Here is a 15,609-nt window from a genome sequence, read left to right as displayed (position 1 = left end):
ATTGTTAAGATGATTGTTAAGGATTCTGGAGTGTTCGGGGTTGATACTGGATTGGGGACGGGTGGATAGAATGGGGGATTGGTAAGAGATATAAGGGGCTTATGGAGGCCTGGAATAGAATATTCAAGAACATGGTGTCATCCGCACCACGAGTAATGATTGGAAGAAACATCCACCAATCATTCGACACCCTGGGAAAATGATTGGACCAGGATGAACGTGGCTATGGACCAATCAGAGCCTAAGAAAGCAACCAATCCCAGAAAGGATCCAAAACGGACCAATCCAAGCCTCAGGAAGGGTATAAAACAGGGTGTTACATGTTAGTAGGAGCTTTTTCTGTTTGGGAATTTGTTTAGGTATGTTGTTGCTGTCCCCGTGTGGAGCACACAGGACTAGCCTGTGTTCTCCTTGGGCTGCAGCTCAGTATTAATAAACAGGACAGGCTTTAATTACATCAAAAAGTCTCAAGTCTCGTTTATAACAGCTTCATCATTAAATTGCTATTATTTACATTGTTGCAGTGTTTAGTTGTGCTAGTTTGAGATTTGAGTCTCTGTAACAGAGTTTGTTTTCCAGATGTGAATTTTCTTTGTAAATCTAATAGGATTAACAACTGCAGAATGGCAAATATTTTAAATCTCTGTTAGATCCTTATCCTATGTCTACGCCTTTCCAGATGTCTCTTTGTGACTGCAGGTCATGGGAACCTTGGCTTGAAGGTGTCCATGGAAAGACTGCAATGACAGTGGACTGGAATTTTTCATCTGAACATAACACAAAAATGCCTACTTACACTGATTGTTAGATGTCCTGCTCTCCTCTCCAGGACTTCTGCAAGGTCAACACTGTATTCTCTTGCAAATTCAGAAAATTCTGTATCATAGAATAAATGAATGCATAAAGGTTTCACCTGGCAAGCCTCATGCCATCACTTTTGTTTTCTGTAATGCAACTGGTTTTAAAATATTTTTAAAAATAATAATTCAAATTACTTTTATTTTTTTATTTTTTTTAATTTAAGAACTTTGATTTCCTATTTCCAACTTTCTGGAAGAGCAGTAGAAGGTGAAAATTGCACTTTTCAAAGCTAAAATAGAATTCCCAAGCCCTTGTGATTTCAGATGACAAGAGTTAAGAAACAAGAATCCAAAGATGCATGAAAAAATGGTGAAAGATGGAAGTACTGCAACTGAAAAGTTGGCTGTGAGCATTCAACCTCAGGAAAAGATAAGAAATTTTTCTCTGCAGAGAACATCACTTTCAAATGAAACTGGAAGAACAACAGTTAAATGTAATGTTGAGATTCCTGTTTAAAATTAATTATGATCTCTTAATAAAGACATTCTGCAAAGATCACCAAAGTCTTTATTAGCCCTCCAAGAGTTGTTAGAATTTTCTACAAAAAGGTATGAAATATATAAAGGTATGAAGTATAATAAATACTTTCCTAAAGGATAAAAACATACAAGAGATGAAAAGCTATTTTCTAGTAGTGCCAAATAGATTACTGCAGTTTTAGGTACAGGCTCAGAAACAAGTAAAAAAGCCCATGAATGATTCAGCTATAACAATTAGTTAATGTGTCATCCCAAAGTCCCTCCATATACTTTTGATTTGAAAGGTCACATTTTGCTAAAAAGAATTCTTGATAAGATGATCCTAGGACATCAAATCTACCAAGAACAACTGAGCTGCATGAGACAAGATGCACAGTGGGCAGAAAAACCAGCTGGCCCTCAGCTGTGAAAGGCAGTAAGACCTGCTGGAGTCAGAACAAGGGCAAACACTTTCTCTAGCCATTCATTTCCCCCTCTATTAGAAAACATTCTGCCCAGGACTTAGTGGGTGACATCAGGTATGTCACAGAACACAACTGTCCCTTGCTGCATGACAATGGAATGTCTTGACCTCAGTGAGGTGTTTTGAAGATAGATTTGGTTTTCAGTAAATTTGCTGCTGAAATTACTTGACTATATAAATGCTAAAGGTGCTGATCTGAAGCAGTGTTTTCCCTTTTAATGCAATTTCTGGTGTGTAGAACAGACTGCTTTCTTCAGCTGGAAATTCCATTGGAAATTTCCCGTGAGAAGGGAAGAGCTCAATCTCTGCAGGTGGGATCCCACTGTGAATCCTAGTGTGTCCAGTCAAGTTTTCTGGACTTTATGTGTTCATGTTCTGACAGAGCAAGGTAAGGAAAGGACACCAATGTACAAATGGAAGAGAAACTCCACTACCTTGCTTGGCATTTTAAAATAAAAATTATTGCTGTCTCCTTGGGTGGAAAGGCTTAAGTGGGCTTAATTTGTGAAGCTGACAGATTAAAGCAACATAAAGATTCCCTTCAAGTTCAAACATTTTTCACAGCAGTATGATCAAAGGACTAGAGCAAATAGCACCTTTACAATGTCAACTGCATTATTCTAGTTAAAAAAAATGAATAAATTACAGAAATACTGCTTTTAAAATGTGTGTTTCTTAAAAAACTACAAACAATTAAAAAATTGAAACATGGACAAATCAAATAATGAAAAGCTAATGAATTTTTTTTTTCTAAAGGCTATTTACTTCAAGAAGTCATGCTCTTAAATGCATCCTTGAAGGAGAGCCATGACTAGGAGCTCCTGTACTGTAACTGCCTTTACTTTTAATTATGGGAGATGGGAACCAGCACTGGAAAAATATCATATCAAGAATATGATGTACAATTTTTGGAGAGGAATAGGAGTTTGAGGAAAGTACAATATCAACATTTCCTATACAAATTGTAATTTATTTTTTTTTTCATATTTCCTCTGTAAAAATGAGACTTTACGTACCCCTTGCAGTATATATTCATAATCAGGTCCTATGGCTTATCACCGTCATCCTTTCATTCTTTTTAATTATTTACTTTTGCTGTCATGTATCTGTTGGGCCAATATCTTTTTATTTTAGTGTGCCAAAGATATTTGGAGTTATACTTGCCCTTCCCATCTGAAAATCACATGTTTTTCTCAATTTTTCTAAACAATAGAATAGATTTGTCAGTCATGGAGATCTGAAAATCTGCTTTATCCATTGCTTTATATAACCATTATGTGACAGTATCACCAACCTGCTTAAAAGACCTGCCTGATTTAAACAACAAATGTTTTGATTCAATATATTTATATTTTCAAAATCTGGATGGCCTGGAAGTTCTGTGTTTACACCATAATGAATTGATTTTTCAAATACTCTGAAAGTGAATCAAATTAATGCAAATCTGTGATAGGACATTCCCTACCAAAATAAAAGCTGAATAAATGCTTAATCTGTTTAATTCTTAGGCTTCTTGCACTTGCAGTGCTTGTTAGGTTATTAATACTAGTCCATGCAATGCTAGCCCCAGAATTTTTGAGTGCCACTCATGAATACTGGAAACTTGTAGGTGAATTCTGATAATAAATGTCTTACAGAAACATATTTGTGCACAATGTAGTACAGACCTTTTCCTATTCTTAAAGGTTATGAACTTTATAACATAGCACAAGTTCCCTTGCACAGAGGCAGCATTTCATCCTGGAATATGGGGAATAATGCTCATCTCAGAATTTTTTGGCAAATATATCAGTCTGTGTCTTGATGCATGACTGAATCTGTGCCAAAGATTCGAGTGTCAACAACACCTCATGTTGAAAACGTACCTGTTTAAACATTCCTGACCACCTTACTGACATACATTTTAAACATGGCATTCTCTGTGCAATAAAGAATTAAAAATACTTCTCTGATCCACAGAAGAACCCATTTCTGCAGATTATTAGTAAAAATATGTGAACATTGCTAATGAAAATGTCAAAGACTAATGGTATTTATGTCAAGAAATGTTACCACATACTTTTCAAGCAATGTATTCCACCATCAGCACTTCCTGCTCCTTGACACCCAGTCTGCTTTGCTCCAACTGGTTTGGGTGCTGGCATATGTGCATGGTTTGTTACGTGCCAGTCTAGGTTACAGGAGCAGGTATTACATTTAGGACTTAGAAATGTTTCAAATGCTCTTGTAAAAAGTTGGGAAAGAAACCCAGCATTGGCTTTGTATGACAGTATGTCATACTCACTTATGACAGTATGTGCCTTTATTGAAAACAGTACAAATTAATTTTGTCAATGGCAAAGACACACTGGTATGTGCCAACAATTTTCTTATGACATGTGATTTTGCTAGAATTTTCTCCTCAATAAATGCAGAAGGTGTGGTAATTTAAAACCTGGGTTTTGATTTTTTTTTTTCTGGATAGAGTATCTGTATTTTAGATTTCTGTATTTTTAATTTTTTTATTTTTCTTATTGAGTGACTAGGGAAACAAATACTGTAATTGTAATCTATTTAAAACTATTAATCTATTTAAGCTATTTTAAATATATTTTAAACTATTTTTTTTTGGCTGTGTTTTTCTGCACTTACCTATGCTGTAAGGCAAAATTCTTCAAGGCAAACATGTATGGCAGAAGGTGATTAGTACTTACCAATGTTAGGTTATTACAACTAATTTAACAGAAATGAGCTCTGTGGAGGAGGGCTGAGTAGCAGATATTGTCTTTCTTGATATTCTGCTTCCCATGGCATTTTTTAGCCAGTTTGGGATGTGACAGGCTGGATGAGCACACTGTTTTAAGGCGGGAAACTGACTGACTGATGGCCTTAAAGCAGCACTTACAGGGTCATACTGTACCTTGAGACTGGCTGTGAGTGAAGATCCTGAGAAATCTGTCTTGGGGTCTATCCTAGCTAATGGCTTTACAAATGCCATTGCCCCTGTCAAGTTTATGGATCATAGCAACTTCTAGGATGCTATCCAACATCTCAAAAAACCAGAGTGACCATTTAAAATGAGCTTTGTGCACTGCAGGAATGACCCAGTAGGGATTTCACCAAGAACAAACACAAATACTATACCAGAGCTGGGATAACCCTTTGGAATGTCACTGACCAGCTGAGGACCAGCTCTGTGGAAAAGGATCTGGGCATACTGGTGTGCACAGGAAGCTAAAAAGGAACAGCTTGGAAATGAGACAGATGTTGAGTCATCAGAGAAATCATCAGAAGAACAGCCAGGAATTTTGCAGCCATATGTGGAAAGACAAGAAGACAATGGGAATAAAGAGGGGATGCCTTTTTCTAGTCCTAAAATCACAAATCAGTCACAGTTAGATAATAAAATGCAGTTATCTTTATGGGAATACTTTATGGTGCACAACATTCCAAAAATGTGCCAAAGATGCACACCATAACATGAAGAGGGCACAATATCATATGTTTAGGAAATTAGCACAAGTGACAGGAATCCCCAATGAGAAACACAGGTGATGAGGTAATTTTCCCCTGGTTCAACCCTTTTCTGAGACCTACCTTTTAGATACGAACTAAACTTTGTTTCTGAGGCAGTATCTCAAGAAGCTGTTTCGACCTTGGTTCCCAGAGAATTTAACCTTGGTCCCCCAGGGATTGAAGCCTTTAGGGAATTTATTCTGTCTTTCTATTTAACAGAGAAGGTGAAATGCTAGCTATGAATCTCCGTAGTTATACAATAATAGGCTACAGACCTACAAATACATATGAAGAATCTAAATAATATGTATGAAAGCAAAAAGACAAAAATCAGTTTGTCATTAGGAAAAGAGACAGATGATGAGTCATCGGAGAAGTCATCAGGAGTACACAGCCAGGTTTTTGCAGCCATGTGGATGGACAAGAAGACAACAATGGGAATACAGAGGGGAGATTTATAACAGATAGAGGGAAAAATATCTCTCCATGAGGACAGCCAAGCAATGAAGCAGATTGCTCAATGAAGTTGTGCAGGCTCCATCCTTCAAAGTTTCAAGGATGAAGCCCTGAACAACATGGTCCTTGAGATGAACTGCTTTGGACAGGAGCTTGGGCTGGTGATTCTATAATTTTCCTTGCCTGTCTGAGACACTCAATATTCTCTGATGTTTTGTGCAAGGCAGCCAGAAATGCAACTTCAGTGGTCAAAGCATGCAGTAAGAATTCGCAGAGAAATTAATTCTTGTGCAAAAGGAGGCAGTTCCAATCTGGTATTTAGAAAAAGAGTCCATACCTTCTCCTCACCTTTCCTTCCCTGCCTCTTGAAACCTGTGCCCTTGAATAGCACAGATATCAAAAGCCTTGAATTAATTTTCATCCTAATTGTGACATTGTCTGAAATTCTTTCATCCATGAATGCGGGGGACTAAGTAGGGAAACTGGGATGATATGGCATGGTCTTCTATGAAGATAAGAGTGTCATGTTAGTCCTTAACACTTTTGTCTTTCACGTTGAAGAATTATACGTTACATCCCAATTATCTTCCAGAGAATTTCACTCTGATTCCATAGAAAACTGTCAGAATTTGAAAGTGCTAAAAGAAGAAGAAAACTAACAGTCAAAATTAGAATAATCCCTACCAGAGCACATTTTTCTGCAATCAGGAGCAACTGGTGAGGGTAGAAAGAAAAGGAAGAAATTATAAAATAAAAGGATAAGGCAGAGTAAATCATAAAACTTACATACAGTTCTGCACTGAAATTGTATCAGTGATGGAGAACTATATGACAGATGACAGAGCAGAGAACCTACCCAAGGAGCAAAAGAGAAGTGTCAAAAGTACTTGACTGTCCTGTTTTCAAAAACTACTGACATGTTTATGGAGCCTGGAATCTGATCATCACCTTTGAAATCCAGGCAGTCAAAGCACATAAAAGCAGATTTGTTGAAATCTATGAGAACTAAGCACCTACCTATTTATCCATCAAAAATTTCTATCAAGCATTTATCTTCAACACTGATCACTTTAATAACTTTGCAAAAGTTGACCACTTTTCTAAAAGAGTTCTGGGTGGATTAGAGTTTTTGAAAGGATTATCCAGATGGGTTTGTTTTTAACCAACTGGTACATAACCACCCTACTTTGCTTTGACTGCCAGAAGTGTCTGGTTATGCTAATATTAGTAGTAGTTATATTGCTAGAAACTTTATTTGTATGATATGTCCTTCTGAATGCTCAGCTTTTGTGAAAAATATTGCCTTGTATTAGTTGTTTGTCACACCTAAATAGGTGTATGTTTGTTTAAGAATACATTTTCTCATGTAGCTATGTAATGTCTCTCCACAACTGTGACAAATCTGTCTTGTCTGAAGACAGGTTCAGATTTCTTAATTCTCATTGGAGGGACTTTAATCATAGCACCATGATTTTCTCTCCTCTTCTGAGACATTTGTATTACCTAATTGTGTTAGATTGTAAGTCTCCAGTAAAATGTTTCTTTTCCTCCCCTGGAAGTTGGTTGGAATTCCAGTTCTAAATTTAAATGGAACCCTATTTTCCTTGTATAATAACCACTGAGTAATTAGGCTTTTACATAGAAAAAGAATCATCTAAAGGAATGTGTTCCTATAAATGACATTTTGAGCACTGTAGATACATGCCTCCTCTGCCAGGTTACCTGCAGTGTGCAGAAAGAAATCTTAAAGACATATTTATGCATATCCAGTCCCTGTAATTTGTTATAGTTACTTCCATTATTTGGGTATCTTATCTCTTTTATATTACTGGAAAATATTCTTCTTAAAAGAGGCATTTGTTTCCATGGATTTGCCCATTTAAAAATTCAAGTATCTTCACAGAAAATGCAGCTGTATAGCTGAATGTGTCTTTGCCTAGCTCTGCCACACCCCCACTGTTTATAGTACCTGGATGGAGGCAGATCTGATTGTTAGTAATTGTTTATATTGTCTTATTCAGGCCAAATTTGTGAGCTGATATTTGGAATGAGCTTTGTCTAAAGTTTTAATGTGCTGCTGTATAGTGCTGTGTATCTTAACATGCTTTTTAGACTGTGATCCTAATAATCTGAAGTAATGAGTTTGAGGATTTCACCATGGGATGTGTCTCTGCACTGCAGTGGATTATGGAGATTGCCATTCAGCTCGGTTATTGCAGACACATGGTTCAAAAAGGTCTCCGAATATTTGATGGTGTTTGGGTATCCCTAGCCTGGATCCTACAGCTCGGAACCCCACAGTGAAACATTCCAGTGGCTGCTCCCATCTCTAATTGCTCTTCCCAGCTGGTGCTGCACAGATCTGCAGTGCCTCATTTCCCATATCAATTTCAGCATTCAGCAGGACTCTGGTATGTTTGGCCTCATGTCGTGTTTCCCTCAGCCTGGGTCCAGCTCCCATTCTGCTCTCATGAGTACACAAGATGACTGACTTTGGTGTTTCAGAACACATCCAGCTGGAACATACAGGTAATTATTAATGTTAGGCTGAGTTTAATCTGAACAAATTGAGCAAAATCAGCAAAGACCAGCTATTTTAAAATATTTGATCTAGCTTTGGCGATTTCACATGAGAAAACTTGGAAAGCATTCACATGGGCAGCTCAGCTGCCTGATCAGAGAGAATGTCTCTTCCTGGGAGAGAAGAAGTGATGATCATGTGGAGGAGGCAATTTCATCCATAAGCAAATGCAGTTAAGGAAGGTTTGTTCATGTCTTAGATGGTCAAATGGTAGCTTTTACCAGGCAACTGGCAGCAATCTTTAAGGCACATTGTTTTATGGGATGTAGAACTAGAGAAGTATGGCTTCCTATTTCTCTGTAATTTGTCCTGCTCCGCTCCCTGGCCAATATTATTCCCATCTTCTTGTTAAAAGGCACAGTCACTCTGTGGCACTGGCATGTTGCCTGGCCAGCCAGCCAGCCTGTGGCTGCTGATTTTCTGTCTAAATGTGTGAATCAGTGAGAGGCTGCTGTCTTTCTTTGGGTGCCCAATCTGTGCTACTTACTTGATATCCTTGAGCCCCTGTCCCTGTGTCAAATTGAAAATTGATCAGTGGCTTCAAAGGCCTGTGGGAGATAACTCTGGGTCTAAGGACCCAAAAATTATGTGATTGTGCGTGCTTCATGTCCTTTGTAAGATGGGTGAGCAAGCACCTTCAAATTCATTTTTAATTAAACTACCTATCAAGCAAAAGACTAGATGCAGCAGGAGACTTTCAGAACATGAGAACAAATCAAGGCAAATGTCACACAAACTGATAGCGCTGTCCTCTCGGGCCTCTTTGGCTTGTCATAAAAATCTTCATGAGACAATTAGCTATAAACAACTCTTTATTTTTAACCACCTTGCTGCTTGTTTCCATGTCATTTTTCATGAAAATCTGAATGCTTTTCCTTTCAAATATTGACAAGAGCTTAAAAAATGTTTAAAGAAAGGTTATCTGTTCATGAGTTCTTTGTAGTCAATAATTCCAAGGCAGCTATGAATTTGGAAAAGCAAACAGCACTTGCCAAATGTATCTGGGAGATAAAACCCCAGACAAAAGCTCCTTTCCTGCAGATATGTGTTTGGTGGGTGTGAACCATAGGAAAACTCAATCATGGCTAAATTATTTTCCATTCTCTGGAAAGGAATATAAAATGAGCCCTGAGCAGCTTTTATCAATCCAAAAATGCAGATCATTGTGTGAAGCACCACTAGAAGGCAATAGTAGTCCATTAATAAAGTACTGCAGCAATAATAAATTATGACATGTATTTGAGTTTGAATTAAAGTTAGAACTGTATTAAAGTTAGGAAAGCTTTCCAAAGTTAGAACTGAATTAAAGTAAGAACTGTAAACTGTATGCTTTTGCATCCTTTTGCACCAGAGTATTTGCCTGTTTTTAACCCTGAATGTGTAGGTTCATTTAGCTATATTCATCTAACCAGCAATAAGTAAAGCTTCTGAATTTTTTTTATATCCTTCATCTGGACAGTAGTTTGCAACCCATTCAGTATTCAAATGTAGTACTATTTCCTCTTTCTGGCAAACATGGAATAATTAGGCTTTTCAATAGACAAGTGATTACCTAATAAATGACCTTCTGCAAAAGGCTGCAATGAAATTAATTGAAAGGCACTTTTAGCACAAATGGTGGCCAAGCAACAAGGTGTAGGAAAAAAAGAGAAGCTTAGCAAAACCAATCTGCTTCAGAAGCTTCAGAAATAATGAAAATGTTTGCTAATGATGTAATTATAAGTCTGATTCTGTGTGTACATTCTTAAACACAAAATAGGATAGGCTGCTTATCATACTAGCCACTAATTCCCTTGAAATCATGGTTACAACTGGAAGGAGGCATGATCACTTTTCAGAGGACACAACCTGTGGTTGTTTCTGAAACAAAATGTGAACAGCAAGCAGATGACAGAAGAAAATGGCCAAGTTACACATAGCTTCCAGTGTCTTTTCTTCCAATGGACTTGGGGATAGTTTATTATCCCATCCCATTTTTGGGATCTTTGATCTATTTTATTTTGTGCCCAGGGGTGGCGGCTGTCCCTGCCCTACATTCCATCCTCCTTGGCTCCTGGGCTGTGACGATGAAGGGGGGCTGAGCTGCAGTTTCCAGGGGAGTTGGGGACTGGGTGAGAGGCAGTCTCACTCTCTTCTGGCAGGTGGTTTGACTAGACACACGCGGCCAGTATCTCTGACCAGAGATCCTGCTGTTTCTGTGGGTTTTGCTGGCTTCTCTTTTATTTTGTTTTGTTTTGTTTTGTTTTGACATGTAACAGGTTGCTGGCTGGGCTTCTTTTGCTGCTCTGCTGTCAGGAAGCCCAGTGTTCCGCTGAGGGATCTGAGGCTGCTCTTGCTTCCTGACAGGGAGCTGCCCCCACCCTCCGCACAGCCCGGATCCAAAGGAGCAACCAGCACAGGTGAGAAGATCCTGAAGAACCTTTTGCTGTGTTTGGGAGGCAGACTGCTACTGATATGAGGATAGAAAAACTCTATAACTTGCAGAGTACTTACAAGAGTAGGTATGAATTTATTCAGTGCTGAGGTGCATGGGGGATATCTTCTCTGAAAAGCATGCAGACTTTTGAAATTTGGCTTTCTCCTTTTATCTTTTAAGAACTAGGGTTGCACAATATGCCTCATACATATTCATTTCCTAACCCCACCTGTCCTCGCTTCCTATTAAAATTAGCTCTACACCCCTTTGTGGCTGCACACTGCTTGTTTTTGGTCAGTTCGGTCATCTGGGGGGTCTTTGGGATGAGGTCAGCAATTTTCTCCTTAGCTGAACTTTTCACCTTGTCTTCTCACACACGCTCCTTTCAATCCTTTCACCACCTTTGGGACTTTGATACCGTTCCTTCTGGCTTAGGGATCCAAAGAATCTCCTTATCGTGTGGTGCCTTTGTCCTTGCATCCTGTTGGTGTATTCTAGCTCTTTATCTTGCAGTCTCGCTCTTTCCCTGCTCTTGTGCAGCAGGGTATGGTTTTTGTCAACTCCCCCTCTTTTGGTCAAGCATTTCTTTATGCTTAATTCCTAATTCTTAATTTCTCTGTTTCACTACTTCCTAACCCCCACCGTACCTCCACCATTGCTCCAGGTTTGTGCTCCACTGTAGCTTTTCACCGTCTGCCTGCCAGGAGGTCCTGCTGTTCCAGCTTGTTTCTCCTGAGGTTCCTGCTACAGCTCCTTTTGCTATCTAAAGGGGGCACTGGGATCGCCCGCCTCTGGGGTTTCGGAAAGGAAACCCCTCCTCCATCTCTTCCTGCCGGCTCTGTCCACCACGATCCAGGTGGAGAAAGATGCAGGTGGAGGAAGATGAACGGACACGCACCACAGCGCCCCTGCAGCCACGGAGGAGTCACTACACCAGCCCTGACCAGCTGGGGAGCCACCAGCGCCCCTGCTGGCTGTGACTGAACCTGCACCAAGGGCAAGGAGCTTAAATAGAGGGAAGAAACTATTTATTGGGTTTTCTCTTCTGTGTCTGTTGTTGTTACCATTGTTGTTTGTTTGCTTTGTTGTACATGCACACACTAATAAAGAACTGTTATTCCTTTTCTCATGTTTGCCTGAAAGCTGTTTAATTTCAAAATTATGATAATTTGGAGGGGAAGGGATCATATTTTCTATTCCAAGAGAGGCTCCTGCCTTTGTTAGCAGACACCTGTCTTTCAAACCAAGACACTTATACTTGCAGGGATATCAGACAAAAGAATTGTAAATATACTGTGTTTGAACTATTATTTTCATAGAATGTCCAGTCTCAGTCTACTCAGATTAATCAAGTTTCAAAGCGTGCCACATGCAATCCTCATATGTGTATTCTGACACCCCTTCATCACCTACCCCTTCACCAATTTTGCCATTTTGCCTCTGAATGCAAAATAAAACAAAGCATACCACTTAGTGCTCCTCCAGAATCAATCTTGGTGTTTGAGGGAAAAACATTTACTTTTATCTGGCAAGGAAGTTAAACCTTCAAGAAACAAAAGATTTCTTCCTCAGTACTGAAAGAAATTGCAATTTTGAAGAAGTGTTTCAGCCATTGAATCCTGAAAATACTTCAAAAGTTAATTTAGAACTTTTCAAGATGTAAGGAGAAAAAGAATTGTGATAGTGTTCTGAGCCCTGGGCATTTCCTAGGGTGAAATCTGACTAATTTTTCTCAGCATAGCAGCAGTCTCTAGAATATGTCTTAGGCTCATCTACTCCTGCTTGATCAGATGTGTCACAAACAGGTATGGTTCAAGAGCTGAATTTTTACTTGGTGTACAGCTCTGTTGATTTGCCATTTCTGACTCTCTCCAGAATCCTTGATCATGGAACATTTAGAAATGATATGAGAACCCAGCCTTCACCAAAAATGTCAGGGCTGTTTCCACATGTATCCAGTACTGTATGTGAAAGAGAAAGAAACCAGAGGCCAGTATTCTCACTGTTTCCCAGCTCCTACTTCAGCTAAATTAAGAGCCAATTTTCATTAAATTGCTGCAGAAAGAAGGCTCCTCCTGATGGTACTTCAGAACAAAGGACTATGTTAGGTCTTCTGTCAGTGTAGTTTTACTTATCCCATTATATTTTTCCAGTAGGAACTGTGCATTTTTAAAAAAAAATAAAGTGGTATGTGAAAAAAAAAAATCCTACATTTTTTTTTTTTATTGGATTGCTGAGGTCAATTGCTAAATGGGAGCTTGAAATATTTCTCTCTCTCCCTCTAATATATTCTAATATGAAGCACAGATTCAGGCCATTGCAGAAGATAAAGAACACTGTACACTGCTTTTAGGTGTACTTTGTTTTCTCAAAGCATAAATAGAAGGCAGTTTATATCTCTGATCTGTGGTCTCCAAGACTTCTTTGATCCCTTGGTATTGCAGGACCTATAGTGTGTCAGAATAGAAAATATATTTTAATAGACTTTTTGGTTCAGGGTTATCCTCGAAATTGACTAAAGAATGTCCAACATTTCAGAGCAACACTCTGCCATCTGAACATTTTTATACTGCTTTAGCTGAGAATACAGAGAAGTATATTATTAAATTCAAGTACATAATACAGAATATTTTGGTTTGTAAGACTTTTTAACAAGGCACTCACTAATCATTAACAAAACAGAACAGATCTTAATGTGCAAAAAAGCCTTGTCCACTCTTAGTGTTGGCACAACCAGGTCATTTAGGTACCAGTGATGATTTACAAGGAGAGAGAGAAGGAATAGGAACATGCCACATAATGCTGTGATGGTCAGAAGGCATCAGATTGATGTACCTTGTGTGTTGATTTTTTATTTAAGAGGTCTTGTAAGAATGTATGTTTTCCCCAGAGATGCATACCATGATACAACTGGTTGGCTATTAGACAGCAATGAATTGCCTCTCTTGGGTTCTCTACATTCAGTATCAGAAAATAAATATACTTCTGTTTTGTTACAGATGCACTAATCTAAAAATAAATTTAGAGATATTATTATGCATTTAGAAATATTTAGAAATACAGCTGAAGAGTCACTGCACCTACATTTTTGATATTATCATGAAATTATTTGATTTCAGCTGGCCTTTCTTCATTTGTCAAATAAATATCTCAAGATACCTTATGGTCACAAGTATCTTTTTGGGGTAGATAACTGATTGTGATTTTGAAATTACATTATTGAAATGAAGCCAAGAGATGGAGTGGAAAGTTGAAAACTCCAACTTTTCAGAATTCATGCAGGAATGAGTATTTGTTGAGTCTCCTGGCAGCCTGTATTGCTGTACCTTGCTGAGAAAATCCACTCCTCTAATCATGGCTGAACATAGTCCATGGTACTGTGTAAATAAGAAATAATGGTAGGCAATTTCCTGCCCAGGTGGGTTTTTTTTCCCCATTTACTTCTACATAGCTAGAATTTTGTCCTCAAACTTTAAGGGGATTTTGAGGGTGTTTGGCACTTCATCAGATTGGATTCTTATTTCCTTGCTGGGAACCAAGCACATAAAAAAAGACATTTTCCTTAAAATAAAAGAGCAGAAGTAACCCACTTTCCTCTTGCTCTGCCTTGTGGATGCTCTTGAGCCTATTAGGGGAACTTCTGGGGGGATGCCCTGGAAGAATCTGCCACAGGTGGCTTTGAGAAAGCCTGACTGCTTAGGATGAGACAAAAAGGCTTCCCCATGGTGCTCTGCAACACTGGGTTAATCTACCTCAGTTTCTATAGGTCACTGCCCTTTGCCCTGCCCCTGTGCCACCTCTGTGTCCCCAGACCACTGGCTCCTGACCCCACACTTAACCTTAACCCTGCAGGGAATCCTGGTCTTTTGTCATGGGATCCCTTTGGTGGGGTTTGCAATAAACCTCGCTGGAATTCTATACAGGAGACCCTTTTCTGTCTTTCTTTGCTGACCTATCCATGGTGTGTGTGAGTTTTGGATACAGGGACCGTCTGTGCCTACCCAAGCAGCTTTCCCAGGAGATGCTTTGGAGTGGTAGCAGCAACACTATCCATTTTCCACACTGCTACAGGGGATGGAACTGGATGATTTTTAGAGGCCTTTCCAACCCAAAGCATTCTATAATTCTGTGACAATTAGGGAGGAAAATACAGGTAAACAGTGTAAAAAACCCCTTCTGTAATATGTGCTATGAGAGCAAGGAAAACTTTAAATGAAGTATTAGGCTGAGGAGGCAGATAAGGTTAGGCATCAAGCTTTGCCAGCTGTAGCCTACATCCAACCATAACACGGAAACCACATCCTTTAAAGCACCTACTTTGCAGCCAGAAGAGGATGCAACAGCAACCCCAAAGCAGGGAACTTGTTCCTTGCTCTTGCACTGCTCCTTTAATCAACAATCTCAAAGCCCCTGAAGCTCAGAAGGGATCCTTGAAGAGCCTGGATCCCACACACATGCCCTCCTCAGCTCAACACATTTTCATTAGGAACACTGGATGTGACCTCCCCCTTGGAGGAATGTGCTCATAAATTACACAAAGGAGTCACTAAGTGCTTTGTAAGAGATATGGATTTCTCTAATTGGTCCTCCCCAAATGTCTGCATAACATTTTTTTCCCCACAGGGCAATGACTGAAAAAAACAAAACAAAACAAAAAAACAACCAAAACCACACACAGGCAGATATAAAAGTAAAATGTTTTTGTTAGCACTGTTTTTCTCTAAGAGATGATTGCACTAGTGAAAACAGACCCTTGAAACACCCATGGAAGAACCATGCTGGCAGAATGTAATAAGCAGCAATAATTTTTTATCTTTTCTTATCTAATCTAATCTAATCTCTGTATTCATTCCTATAG

The 15,609-nt window shown here is 39.0% G+C and overlaps 1 long non-coding RNA gene across 1 annotated transcript; it reads left to right on the top strand.

Moving 5' to 3' along the window:
- The first annotated feature begins 329 nt into the window (after positions 1-329).
- Positions 330-6,422, top strand: LOC147654402 (uncharacterized). Its single transcript, XR_015283978.1, has 2 exons — positions 330-841; positions 1,125-6,422. It is a non-coding gene; the product is annotated as an uncharacterized LOC147654402 (long non-coding RNA).
- The last annotated feature ends 9,187 nt before the right edge of the window (positions 6,423-15,609 follow it).

Source organism: Cyanistes caeruleus, chromosome 3 (assembly GCF_971803275.1).
Source record: "Cyanistes caeruleus chromosome 3, bCyaCae1.hap1.1, whole genome shotgun sequence".
NCBI classification, from domain to species: Eukaryota; Metazoa; Chordata; class Aves; order Passeriformes; family Paridae; genus Cyanistes; species Cyanistes caeruleus.
The sequence above is the reverse complement of the archived record's forward strand: the minus strand, read 5'-3'. Positions and strand labels throughout refer to the sequence as shown.